The sequence below is a fragment of the Zophobas morio genome, unplaced genomic scaffold, assembly GCF_036711695.1.
Source record: "Zophobas morio isolate AGI-343-1 ecotype UQ-CSIRO unplaced genomic scaffold, CSIRO_AGI_Zmor_V1 ptg000026l, whole genome shotgun sequence".
In the NCBI taxonomy this organism is placed as follows: Eukaryota; Metazoa; Arthropoda; class Insecta; order Coleoptera; family Tenebrionidae; genus Zophobas; species Zophobas morio.
In genome coordinates, this window is record NW_026972131.1 from 14672827 (window position 1) to 14687614 (window position 14788).

Below are 14788 nucleotides of genomic sequence, written 5' to 3' on the forward strand. Positions count from 1 at the left end.
ACTAATTGTTTCTTGAACTAGTTTCCGTAACTTCTAAAATTTAAAAAGGATACGCCGTTCTGCTGTAATAAAATCTAGAATAAGGTCAAAATCACACTAATATTACATCTGATTTTGTTAACCATATGAATATAATTTACATTAAAATAAGTTACAGACATTGTTTGAAATGTTTATTATAGTTCGAAAACAAGATAAAATAAATAAATAAATAAATAAAATGTGCAGTTTATAAACTTCAGAATTTTAGTATAAAAATAATCATGTTTGAAACTTTATTTTGTCTGTTCCATTTTATTGGGTGTATTGGGCCCCTCTCGGGATATAACATCGACATCAGTGCACTTCAAGTGTTATTTTTTTTTAAGATATCATATTTGTCAGCGTTTCCAAAATTTTCTTATTTGCACAGGTCAACTAATTTTTCGTAAACCGCATTTTAAAACTTTTGTTATTGTATTTTTTACTTTTTAATTTTCTAAGGCATGAAAAAATCCCATATAGGTTTCTATGAATTTATTAACGAAATCAACTGATAACTTGCGCGCCATTTTGTGTTAATTAACACCAATAGTGATTATGATAATTTTATAATTATCATTTTTTGAAATTGTGTTCTTCACTTCGCGATCGACAGCAAACAATTTAAAATTACCGTTAGTCAAGCACCTGAAAATCCATCTCTCCCAAATATGTCTTTCTTGGCACGATTTGTAATCCGAAGTCTCCCTCCACATGCAATTTTTCGTCGCCTGAGAACTTGTTTGATCTACAGACCAAAGCACACTCAGGCCAATATTGGCTTTAAGCGATTTATCTATAAACCGATATTCGTTAGAGTTGATGTGATACACATCCACTACGAAGAACTAACCCATTTCGACCATTGGACTTTACAACGAATAAGTGAACAAAGTTCTTGAACATCTTAACGATTTAATACATAATGTTCCCGAATGACAAAATTTACATTTCAAATTGTATTATCAAATTACACTCTCCAAAATTTGTCACGAACAATGAAATGACGCAATCTCCAAATTTTACAATAGTAAAATTGTAGTTTCGCTCCGTTTACGGTTTATGCATCCGTGTCGAGTTTTTGCCTTAGACGTCAAGATTTTTGGAAAAAAAAATCAACATTTTCCAATTTATAATGTTATTTATTTAAATTTTAAAAAGTAGAATAGTCCTGATCTTGTGATTTATATCTAAATACGCTATTGGGATTTTTCGGCTTGTCGATTTCTCGATTTTTCAACTTCAAATGTCTCAATTTTTCAATATTTCAATTTTGGGCTTTTCCGATTCCTCCATTCTTTAAATTTTCTATTTCTTGATTTTTTTACTTTTCGATTTCTCAATCTTTCGATGTTTCAATGATACGATTTTTCAATTTTTGTCCTCTTCAATTTTACGGTTTTTAAATATTTCGATTTTTCAATTTTTCAAATTTTCACGTTTCTAAATTTTCAGTTTGCCAATTTCTAAAGTATTTTTTTTATTTGTCCATTTCTGGATTTCCTTAAGTTTCGTTTTTTCACATCTTCAATTCCTCAATTTTTCGATTTTTTAAGATTACGATTTTTCAGTTTTGCTTTTTTAGATTTTCGATTTCTCAATTTTCCAATTTTTTAATTTCTCAATTTTTTGAATATTTCTTTCAGTTATGAGATTTTTCAATATTTCAATTTTTCGACTTTTCGATTTTTGAAATGATGGATTTTTTTTGATTTCTCGCATTTTTTCTTTTTGGATTTTCAATTTATTGTAAGCTTTAGATTTTTCAATTCTGGGACTGTTTAATGCTTCGATTTCTCAATTTTTAAACTTTTCGATGTTTTAATATTTCATTTTTTAAAATTCTAGGTTTTTCGGTATCTCGAGTTTTCAGTTCTTCTATATTTCAGTTTTTCAATTTTTCGATTTTTTGAATTTTAATTTTCGATTTTCCAGTTTTTCTTTTTTAAAATTTTTCGATTATTCAATTTTTTAATTTCTCAATTTGTCGAATTCAGATGTTTCGTTGTTTTGATTGTTCAATTTCTCAATTTTTCAATTTTTAACTTTCCTTTTCGGCTTCCGACTCCTCAATTTCTCGATCCTCCGATTTTTCGATTTCTCGAAGTCTCAGTTTTTGAATTTTTCGATGTTTCGATTTTTGGATTTCTCGGTTTTTCGATTTTTTTCTTTTGAGCTTTTCAATTTCTGGATTTTCCAATTTTTCAATGCCCCGATTTTTCAATTTTTTAAATTGAATTGGATCTCTCGATTCTTCAGTTTTGCGATATTTTAATTATTCATTGTTTTAAATTTTAGTTTTTTCGATTTCTCGATTTTTTGAATTTTCAGTTCTTCAGTATTTAAATTTTTCAATTTTTCAAATTATTGCGTTAAATTTTCAGTTTTTTGATTTCTCAATTAATCTATGTTTGATTTTCCCATTTCTCAAAGTTTCGATTTTTCAGTTCTTCAATTCTTCGATTTTTCGACTTCGCTTTATTGGTTTGTCGATTTCTCAATTTTTGGATATTTCTTTCAGTTTTGATATTTTTCAATACTTCGATTCTTTCATTTTTCGACTTCTAGATTTTTCTATTTTTTATTTTTGGGGTCAGTTTTTTGTTTTTTATTTCAATTTCTCAATTTTTCAACTTTTTCATATTTTAATTTTTAAATTTCTAGATTTTTCAGTTTCTCGAGTTTCCAGTTCTATATTTCAATTTTTTTAATTTACGAATGTTTAAATTTTTTGACATTTCAATTTATTGAGATTCGGATGTTTCGATGTTTTGATTATTCAATCTCTCGCTTTATGAATTTTTCCATATTTAAGTTTTCGATTTTTCGATTTTGGCCTACTTCGGTTTCTCAATTTTTTGATTTTTCGACTACTCGATTTTTCGACTCCTCGATTTTTTTTGTCTTTTGATTTTTCGATTTCTCGATATCTCAATTTTTGAATTTTACAATGTTTCGATTTTTCGATTTGTTGGTTTTTTGATTTTTTGCTTTTCGGTTTCTCGATTTTTCGATGTTTCGATTTTTGATTTATCCGATTTTTCCATTGTCCAATTTTTTAAATTCTCGACTTCTCGATTCGTTGATTTTTCAGTTTTTCGATTATTAAATTTTAGATTTTTATTTTTTTTTATTTTTGAGTTCTCCATTTTTCAGTTTTAGGATATTTTAACTTTTCAATGTTTTAAATTTTTAGATTTTTCGATTTTTTAGTTCTTCAATATTTTTTTATTTTTCAAATTTTGACGTTTCTGAATTTTTAGTTTTCGGATTTCTCAATTAATCAATTTTTTTATATTCCCATTTCTCCACTTCCTAAAGTTTCGATTTTTCAGTTCTTCAGTTCTTCAATTTTTCGATTATTCAGGTTTTTGATTTTTCAATTTTTCGATTTTTTAAGTTTGCGATTTTTAGACTCTGCTTTTTTGACTTTTTTGTTTCTCAATTTTTTAATTGCCTAATTTTTTGATATTTCGTTCAATTTTGTGATTTTTCAGTTTTTCGATTTCTCAATTTTAACTTTTCAATTTTTGAAATTATTAATTTTTTTCGATTTTTTGAGTCTTCAGTTCTCTATATTTCAATTTTTCAATTTTCGGAATTTTTAAATTTTCGATTTTCCAATTTTTCGATGTTTCGATTTTTGAATTAACCGATTGTTCAATTTCTCGATTTTTAAATTTTAGATTTTCCAATTTTAATTTTTTTGATTTTTTTATGTTTCTATTTCTCGATTTTACAATTTTCCCATATTTGAATTTTTCAGTGTTTTAAATTTTCGATTTCGAGGATTTACTGTGTTACAGTAGTCATCAGTCATTACTCATCAAGAATGATTATTGCTGTGCGTTAAAATGCCTACATACTGATAAGCACGTACATACAAGACACATTTAAGGCTGTTTTAGTATAATTTTTGCAATTTTAAATTTATTTCTTGATGTCTAAATCGTATATATTTAAATGGTGATGAATATTTTGTGATACAATCTTAGTATAAAATGCATTTTAGTTTCAAAAATAATATGTATTTAATGATTTGACTACTGTTAATAAAAAAAATACGTAAGAAGATGTTCATATTGAATTAATTTGGTGTTCATAGTTTGATGATAATCCATAGTTATTCTGGAGGCAAATTAGATGACTTGTTACTTATTAATTAAAGTAGTGGTCGTTTAATTTCGTATACCTTTAAAGTGGACGAAGGGACGCATATTTGTTAGCCATGCAGTTCATGGATAATAGGTATACCGCGATAATATTAAATTTTTGTTACCTTAACCTTGAAACAGGTATGCACTACATATACATATATTACAGTAAAGTCTTCAACACGTACGTTTGCTTATTTTGTGACTGCTCCCCGTACATACAACGTACTGATTAATACGTCCGTTTACTACCTTATCGACATCACGTGCTTACGGACTATTTTTACCCCCTTTCGTATAGGTTGTCCAACTATAATGTACTTAAACAATGTTTGAATGTTGGAGTAGTTTCCTGTAGGTGGTTTCGTGCGGGTTGCATAGGTGGCGCCAGAGTGAGCCGTCAAAGTCACCCATCACGGCTGACACCCCCGCGCTTGCGCCGCCTCCGTCTCTGTCTGCCCCACGGAGTCTGATCGGGTTCTTGTAACATCAACATTTGTTTTTGTCAGCAGTTGCCCACACTAGCTGTCCGGTTCGCGTAGTCTGTTCTTTGTCTTCCAACCAAAAAGCTATGAAAATCGCGAAAAACTCCTAAACCGTGAGCGTCTGCCGCGAGAAAACCGTCCCCGAACGCCAAAGACGCCCACCTTCAGTGATCAAAAGTTCTAAATCCCACACGTGACGTCGTTAAAGCCTAGGGTGTTGTAAAATTAGTGAATGAATTGTTCTTTTCGGTTCGACCCACCCCCTGCGTTCTTCTCTTCTGTCATGTGCTCCACGGATTCCCTTGCATGAGGAGCGCGGATTAGGCAGCATGAAGTAAAGGTTTGTGTTTTTCGAGTTTTTTTTATGTAAAATAAACACGCTATTAGCGGTTGGAAAAAGCGCCGGAATGGATGTTCGGTGACGGTGACATCACTAATAACTCTTATTAATAAACATAAATTTCATTCTTAGTTTCGAGGGAACCGGTTTCGGTCGGACGACTATTTGACTAAGGAGGACACCCTAAGAATTAAAAGTCGGCGTAATCCCGGATTTTAATCGCAGATCGGGCAATGAAGACAATCATTTGTATGCAGACGACTAAATGTAATTTACTTAACGCGATCCCCAGACGATGTCGGGGTTGGAAGGATCGATGGAATCGATAGACGTCGATTACCAGACTTCACTTACAGACAATATTTTCTTAACGAACATGGCAAACACGGTGTGGTTTGAGGGTTTAATCAAGCCGAATTCGATAAATTTTGACGGAGTTTGCTAACTGTTGAAATCGAGCCGGCTGTGCTCAAATGTCAACAGTGTCACTTTTTTCACTTTTTTTAATAAGTGTACTCATCAGTTCCATTGTTGTGTTCTTTTTCGAAATTAAAGATGTTGCTGCCAGGTAAATTAGTTATTTTTATATTGTTAAAATCAATAACTTTTGATTTATTGTGTTGGTAATGTTTTTATACATGGTGTTTTGCTACCTTGGTCTAGCCATCACATGCTTCCTATGTGATAGAAAGAACTTCTAAATTTGTTTGGCACTCCTGACCCACAGTCGCTAATTTTACCGGTTTTTAAATTTAAATTCGTAAATGGACCCGTCTGGACGCTGGAAGTTCACTGAGTCGCTTCATTGACGTGTTCTCAATTTTTCCATTGTAGTATTTTTCGACACGCTCGCCTTCGGCTCGAATCCCGCTTTAAACCGAGCTGTGAATGAGATTTATTGTCGTATTTTGTAAAATCTGTTGCCAATTTTAAAATATTTGTTCGTTTTAAAATATTTGTTCGTTTTAAAATATTTGTTCGTTTTAACATTTTGGATATATGGCCAGCAACACGTGGTTCGTTTGAAATAATGTTCGATACATACATCGTTCTTTCTACGCTCGCCTGCGGCTCGACCTTTTTTATAAGAACGTTCAATCTAGAGCTTGACTATCGTATGCGTACAAGAATGAAGTCTTCAGTTTTTTGCAAGCGGTTTACAGATTGGTGTTGAGATCGAGCCGCAGGCGAGGTTTACCGCCATATAATTGTAAAAATCGAATCAGGACCCAGCAGTTTTGGAATTTCTGTAAATCCCAAGATTTCGAAAATTTGAAATTCTGGAAATCTTTGAAATATTTAGAATCTTTGAAATTATATACATGTACGCATCATTTAAAAGCTGCATTTTTTAAACAACACTCTGTAGAGATGAGCTTAAATCTTCTTTGACTGTGGAGGTCTGGAATTTTTAGAAACTTTGGAATTTTTGGAAAGTCTGAACCTCAAGATTTTATGGAATCTTTAAAATCTTTAAAACTTCTGGAATCCTCGAAAATCTTACAACCAATTTCAGGAATCCTTGAAATTTTTAGAATTGCACCAAATCCTGTGGTTGCAATCTCTGAAATCTTCGAAATATTTAGAGTTTCTGAAACCTCTAGAATTTCTGAAATATTTTGAATTACTGAAAGACATTCCTTAATGCGCTTAAATATATATGTGTCATTTGAAAGTTACAAAGTAGATGGTTGCATTTTTTAAACAACACCCTGTAGAAGTGAGTTTAAATCTTGTTTGATGGTGGCGGTCTAGGATCTTTAAAAACTTTGGAGTCCTTAAATCCTTAGAAACCTTAAAATATTTATAAACTTTGGAATCCTTAACTCCTTAGAATTACCAAAATTCTTAGAAAATTTAGAATCTTTAGTAACTTTGGAATTTCTGGAAACTGAATCTCTAGATTTTATGGATTCTTTAAAATCTTTGAAACTTCTGGGATCGTCAAAAATTTTACAACCAATTTCAGGAATCCTTGAAATTTTTAGAATTTCACCAAATCCTGAAGTTCCAATCTCTGAAATCTTCGAAATATTTGAAGTTTCTAAAACCTCTAGAATTTTTGAAATATTTTGAATCACTGAAAAAAATTCCTTAATGCGCTTAAATATAACGTATCCTTAAAATTCTTAGGAATTTTACAATTCTTAAATCCTTAGAATTACTAAAATTCTTAGAAAATTTAGAATCTTTAGAAACTTTAGAATTTCTGGAAACTCTGAATCTCTTAAATCTTCTTTGATTATGGAGGTCTAGAATCTTCAGAATCTTTAAAAACTTTGAAATTCTTAAATCCTTAGAAACCTTAAAATATTTATAAACTTTGGAATCCTTAACTCCTTAGAATTACCAAAATTCTTAGAAAATTTAGAATCTTTAGTAACTTTGGAAATTCTGGAAACTGAATCTCTAGATTTGATGGATTCTTTAAAATTTTTGAAACTTCTGGAATCCTCGAAAATCTTATAATCAATTTCAGGAAACCTTGAAATTTTTCGAATTTCACCAAATCCTGAGGTTGCAATCTCTGAAATCTCGAAATATTTAAATTTTGAAACCCGTAGAAGTTTTGAAATATTTTGAATTACTGAAAAAACATCCTTAATGCGCTTAAATATATATGTGTCATTTGAAAGTTTCAAACTAGGTGTTTGCATTTTTTAAACAATATCCTGTAGAAATGAGTGTAAAAATCTTCTTTGATTGTGAACGTTGAGAATCTTTAGGATCTTAAAAACTTTGGAATTCTTAAATCCTTAGAAACCTTAAAATTCTTAGGAACTTCAGAATCCTTAAATTAGAATTTTTACAAACTTTGGATTTTCTGGAAACTCTGAATCTCTGTTTTATGGAATCTTTGGAATCTTTAAAATCTTTGAAACTTCCGGAATCCTCGAAAATCTTACAATCAATTTCAGGAATCCTTGAAATTTTTAGAATTACACCGAATTCTGAGGTTGCAATCTCTAAAATCTCTAAATATTTGAAGTTTCTGAAACCTCTTGAATTTTTGAAATATTTTGAATTACTGAAAAAAATTCCTTAATGTGCTTAAATATATATGTGTCATTTGAAAGTTACAAACTAGGTGATTGCATTTTTTAAATAGCACCCTGTAGAAATGAGTTTAAATCTTGTTTGAGTGTGGAGGTCTAGAATCTTTAGAATCTTTCAAAGCTTTGTAATTCTGAAATCCCTAGAATCCTTAAAATTCTTAGGAATTTTAGAATCCTTAAATCCTTAGAATTACTATAATTCTTAGAAAATTTAGAATCTTTAGAAACTTTAGAATTTCTGGAAGCTGTGAATCTCTTAAATCTTGTTTGATTATGGAGGTCTAGAATCTTCAGAATTTTTAAAAACTTTGGACTTCTTAAATCCTTAGAATCCTTAAAATTTTTAGACAATTTAGAATCTTTAGAAACTACGGAATTTCAGGAAACTCTGATTCTCCAGATTTTATAGAATCTTTAAAATCTTTGAAGCTTCTGGAATCCTTTAAAATTTTACAACTAATTCAGCAATCCTTGAAATTTTTAGAATTTCCCCAAATCCTGAAATTTCTAAAACCTCTAGAATTTTTGAAATATTTTGAATTACTGAAAAAGATTCCTTAATGCGCTTAAATATATATGTGCCATTTGGAAGTTAGAAATTAGGTGATTACATTTTTTAAATAACACTCTGTAGAAATGAGTTTAAATCTTCTTTGATTGTGGTGGTCTAGAATCTTTAAAAACGTTGGTATCCTTAAATCCTTAGAGTCCTTAAAATTCTTGGGAACTTTAGAATCCTTAAATCCTCAGAATTACTAAAAGTCTTAGAAAATTTAGAATCTTTAGAAACTTTGGAAATTCTGAATCTCTAGATTTTATGGAATTTTTAAAATCTTTAAAACTTCTGGAATCCTCGAAAATCTTGCAACCAATTTCAGGAATCCTTGAAATTTTTAGAATTTTATCCAATTCTGAAGTTGCAGTCTCTAAAATCTTCGAAATTTTTGAAGTTTCTGAAACTTCTAGAATTTATGAAAATTTTAAATTACTGAAAAAAATTCCTTAATGCGCTTAAATATAACGTATATGTGTCATTTGAAAGTTACAAACTAGGTGGTTGCATTTTTTAAACACCCTGTAGAATTGAGTGTAAATCTTGTTTGATTGTGGAGGTCTAGAATCTTTACAATTTTTCAAAACTTTGGAATTTTTAAATCCTTAGAAATCCTTAAAATCCTTAGGAACTTTAGAATCCTTAAATCCTCTGAATTACTAAAATTCTTAGAAAATTTAGAATCATTAGAAACTTTGGAATTTCTGGAAACTCTGAATCTGTGGCTTTTGTGGAATCTTTAAAATCTTTGAAACTTCTGGAATCTTCGAAAAACTTACAACCAATTTCAGAAATCCTTGAAATCTTCGAAATATTCAAAGTTTCTGAAACCTCTAGAAAATTTACAATCGTTAAATCCTCAGAATTACTAAAATTTTTAGAAAATTTAGAATTTTTAGAAACTTTGGAATTTCTGGAAACTCTGAATTTCTATATTTTATGGAATCTTAGGAATCTTTAAAATCCTTGAAATTTTTAGAATTTCACCAAAACCTAAGGTTGGAATCTCTGAAATCTTCAAAATATTTGAAGTTTCTGAAACCTCTAAAATTTTCGAAAAATTTTGAATTACTCAGAAACATTCCTTAATGCACTTAAACATATATGTGTCATTTGAAAGTTACAAACTAGGGGGTTGCATTTTTTAAACAACACCCTGTAGAAATAAGTTTAAATCTTGTTTGATTGTGGAGGAATCTTTAAAAACTGTGGAATTCTTAAATCCTTAAAAATTCTTAGGACCTTTAGAATCGTTAAATCCTTAGAATTACTAAAATTCTTAGAAAATTTAGAATTTTTAGAAACTTTGGAATTTCTGGAAACTCTGAATCTCTAGATTTTATGGATTCTTTAAAATCTTTGAAATTTCTGGAATCTTTTCAAAAAATATTACAACCAATTTCAGGAATCCTTGAAATTTTTAGAATTTCACCAAATCCTGAAGTTGCTATCCTTAAAATTCTTAGAAAATTTAGAATCTTTAGAAACTTTGGAATTTCTGGAAACTCTGAATCTGTAGATTTTATGGAATCTTAAAAATTTTTGAAACTTTGGAATCCTCGAAAATTTTACAACCAATTTCAGGAATCCTTGAAATTTTTAGAATTTCACCAAATCCTAAGGATTTGCAGTCTCTGAAATCTGCGAAATACTTGAAATTTCTAAATCCTCTTGAATTTTGGAAATATTTTGAATTATGGAAAACATTCCTTAATATGCTTAAATATGTATGTGTCATTTGAAAGTTGCATTTTTTAAACAACACCCTGTACAAATGAGTTTAAATCTTGTTTGATTGTGGAGGTCTAGAATTTTTAAAAACTTTGAAATTCTTAAATCCTTAGAATCCCTAAAATTTTAGAAAATATAAAACCTTTAGAAATTTTGGAATTTCTGGAAACTTTAAATCTCTATATTTTATGGAATCTTTAAAATCTTTGAAACCTCTGGAATCCTTGAAATCCATGCAACCAATTTCAGGAATCCTTGAAATTTTTAGAATTTCAGCCAATCCCGAGGTTCCAAAAATTTGTGGAATCCCCGCATTTTTTTGATCCTTTGCAATCTCTGAAATTTTCGAAATCTTTGAAGTTTCTGAAAGTTCTAGAATTTTTGAAATATTAGGAATTACTGTAAAACATTCTTTAATGCGCTGAAATATACACGTTTCATTTGAAAGTTACAAACTAGTTGAATTTTTTAGACACCCTGTAGAGATGAGTTGAAATCTTGTTTGATTGTTGAGGTCTAGTTCAATCAGAAACTAACAATTTTGGAATTTCATAAATTCCAATATTCCAAAAATTTGTGAAATTTTGGAAAGCTTTGGAATATTTAGAATCTTTGAATTTTTTGAAAACCTCTAAAATTGTGGAAATTTTTGGAATTACTGAAAAATTCATTAACGAGCTTAAATATGCACGTTTCATTTAAAGTACAAACTAGTTGCATTTTTTTTTAACAACACGCTGTATAAATGAGGTTAAACCTTGTTTGATTGTGGAAGTCGAATCTTTAGAAATTTTGAAATCTTTAAATCCTCCGAATTCCTAAAATTTTACAAACTTTAGAATATCTGCGAACTCTGAAACTCTAGAGTTTATCGAATCTTTGGAATCTTTTGGAATTTTTTAGGATTTCACCAAATTCTGAGGTTCCAAAAATTTATAGAATCATCGCATTTTTTTTATCATTTGGAATTACTGAAAAACATTCCTAAACCGTTTAAATATATACGTTTCATTTGAAAGTGATAAATTAGTTGCATTTTTTAGACACCCTGTAGAGATGAATTTAAACCTTGTTTGATTGTGGACGCCTAGTCCAATCAGAAACTAACAATTTTGTAATTTCAGTAAATTCCCAGATTCCAAAAATTTCTGGAATCTTTGGAATATTTAGAATCTTTGATATTTCTGAACCTCTTGAATTTTTGAAATTACTGAAAAAATTCCTTAACGCGCTTAAATATGCACATTTATTTGAAAGTTACTAGTTGCACTTTTTGTTTAAGCAACACGCTGTAGAGATGGACTTAAATCTTGTTTGATTGTGGAGGTCTAATCCTTAGAAATTTTAGAATCTTTAAATCCTTACAATCCCAAAAATTTTAGAAATCTTTAAATCCTTTAGAAACTTTAGAATTTCTAGAAACTCTAAATCTCCATAGATTTTATGGAATCTTTGGAATCTTAAAAACTTGAAGCCTCTGGAATTCTTGAAATCCTAACCTATTTCAGGAATCCTGAGGTTCCAAAAATTTTTGCAATCTCAGAAATCTTCTAAATCTTTGAAGTTTCTGAAACCTCTGGAATTTTTGAAATATTTGGAATTACTGAAAAACATTCCTTAATCCGCTTAAATATAATGTGTTATTTGAAAGTTATAAATAAGTAGCATATTTTAAACAACACCCTGTAGAAATGAGTTTAAATCTTGTTTGATTGTGGAGGTCTGGAATTTTTTAGAAATTTTAGAGTCCTAAAACATTTAGAAGCTCTACAATTCTTAGAAAATTTAGAATCTTCGGAGTTTCTGGACACTGAATCCGCAGATTCCATGGAATTTTTGGAAACTTTAGAATCTTCAACCTGTAGAAATGAATTTAAAACTTGTTTGATTGTGGAGGTTTGGAATCTCTAGAATCTTTAAAAACCTTGGAATTCTTAAATCCTTAGAATCTTTAAAATTCTTAGAAAATTGAGAATCTGTATTATTTAGAGTCCTTGGTATGGTCAAAATTTCTATAGTCTATAGAATAGATAGGATCTCTGTCAATTCTGAATTTCTAGTTTCTATGGAATCTTTGGAATTTTTAAAAACTTAAATTTATTCTTATTTTCATTTTTTATCCAATATAGATTAAAGTTTTCAAATCGCGATTCCGATCCGTTTCTTCTTGTTCATATTTATTGACGCTATTAGTTTAAAATATTTGCCTGCGTAGGTGTGAAAACATTTTAAAATTGAAACCACACCATCTGTTCCGGTGCAATATATAATTATAAGTCTGCATTTTTCCATTGTCACAATCTGTGCCAAACGAATAAATTTTGGCACCATTCTCACACCTTGGGAAACTTCATGCATTCGTGACATTTCAACTTCACCACATTAAATTTTACTGATTGTGCCAGGCATCATTAACCTTGCACCATTAGAATTAACACCATATCGCAGATCCTGTTTAAGAACGCAGAAAACGTGCAAAAGTCACCTTTTCCCAACCCGCGAAATTATTTCACAATTTTTATACCCAGTCCGGGTTCGAATATAGCAGGTGCTTATTTGTTTATTAAATTATACACTGCCGATGATCCTGTGTATGTTTAAAATCACTGACCCCTGAACAGTTTATTGGCATGTTTAATTTAAAGGTTTCCTCAACCGCAGCATTCATAAGTTTATTTTTGTTTGATGAAAATTGTCAACAACGGCAAGGATGGAATGCTAATTTCATTAAAATTTTAAAGCGGAAGACGAGCTTCTGCAGACACGCGATGTTCCCGAAAACACGGGTTTATTCGATTGTGTTTGGGACTAGAGTTCCTGCATGTTGTAAAATTGTCACATCGCTTAGCCGGAATTTAATCCGACTTAGACTCAGACACTTCCTGTGAACGAATGGCCGAACGTCGCGACTAAATCACTTAATCACTGTCGCTGCACGGAGTCATGTGTCTCTGCTTGAAATTGGAAAAGTGCAACACGAGTCTTCCGCATTAGTCATATTTTTTCATTGTATAGTTAGTTAGACTTGCTCGTAATCCCGGAATACTCATTTGATGGGCAATAACCGTAGTGAACGTGTGCCTCCAGGGGCCAACTTCTATTAAACACGTATCGGGGATTAAAAAAGTCGTAAAGTAAAGATGGGGAGGCAAAATTAAAACGAGATACCGGGATTTGCATTTAAAGAGGAATGGATACTATGATACTAAAAATATAACAACGAATTACTTACAGGGTGTTGGTAAAGCGACTCGGAGGAAAAATGCGGGGAATTTTAAGCAAGTTTTTGAAATTTGCGACGCGTGCTTGGGCGTAATTGCCCTTGGTCGTGTTCATCATGCGCAAAATATTTTACTCGTAAATCGGTGGTGTCGTAGGTAAAATTTGTGGAGAAGGTGATTAGTGATGGAAAAAAATTGTATATATGGCAGATGCACTTTTCGATAAAAGTTATAAACTCACGTAATTACGGCGAAAGCATGATTGCGTTTTCTCGTGTTTGGGTGGACGAAAATTTGTGTTTGCAATATTGAAAATCCAGAAATTGAAAAGTTCTCAATACTCCTGAAAAAATGAGTATTGAAAACTTGAAAAATTGAGAAATCCAAGCATCAAAGAATAGTAAAATCGAAAAATGTAAAATTTAAAAAATCCAAAAATTGAGAAATTAAAATATCGAAAAATTGAAGAATTGGGAAATCGAAACACTAAAAAAATCAAAAAAAACAAAAATCAAAAAATTGAACACTCGAAAATTAAACAATTTAAAAATCGAAGAATTGGAAAACCAAAAAATCTAAACCGAGAACTTGAAAAGTCGAATAATCGACAAATCAAAACATCAAGGAAAACAAAAAAAAATTAACGGAAAATCTAGAACTTAAAAATTGAAAAATTAAAATACCTATCGAAAAATTGAAAAACCGAGAAATCGAAACATTAAAAAATGGAAAAATTGAAGACCCGAAACATTGCAAAATCCCAGAACTGAAATACTGAAAAACTGAAAAATGGAAGAAAAATTGAAAAATCGAAAAAGTGAAAAAATTCAAAACTGAAATCTTGAAAAACTGAAAAGTGGAAAGAAAATTGAAGAATCGGAAAAGTGAAAAAATCCAAAACTGAAACATTGAAAAATTCAGAAATCGAAAAATTGAAAAATCACAATTGAAGAAAGAATTGAAAAATCAAGAAATAGAGAAATGGGAAAATCAAAAAATCAGGTAATCGAAAAATTGGGTGGGGCTTATATTTTGCACTTTTTTCTTAATATACATAGTCACAGTTTCACAACAAGAAACTTAAAAAGTGTTTAAAATTTTTGTAGAGACATATGTATTTTGCAATTAGGCTCCGCCCCTCGGTCTGAGAATGAATAAAAAATTCATCACAATTAATACGATAGTTAAATATTTTTAGTTTCTTGTTGCGAAAAGAAGACTTTGTAT

General features: G+C 30.2%; 1 protein-coding gene across 9 annotated transcripts in view; it reads left to right on the forward strand.

The window, feature by feature from the left end:
* The first annotated feature begins 4634 nt into the window (after positions 1 to 4634).
* The window catches only part of LOC135136381 (Ca(2+)/calmodulin-responsive adenylate cyclase), a 182977-nt gene continuing 172823 nt past the window's right edge, over positions 4635 to 14788 (forward strand). For 6 of the 9 annotated variants that reach the window (XM_064065619.1, XM_064065620.1, XM_064065624.1 and 3 more), the window contains exon 1: positions 4636 to 5000. The gene's annotated coding sequence lies outside the window, so the exon portion shown is untranslated. Of the gene's footprint in view, positions 5001 to 14788 lie in introns of all 9 variants that reach the window. The other 3 variants (XM_064065621.1, XM_064065626.1, XM_064065627.1) reach the window with 2 other exon arrangements.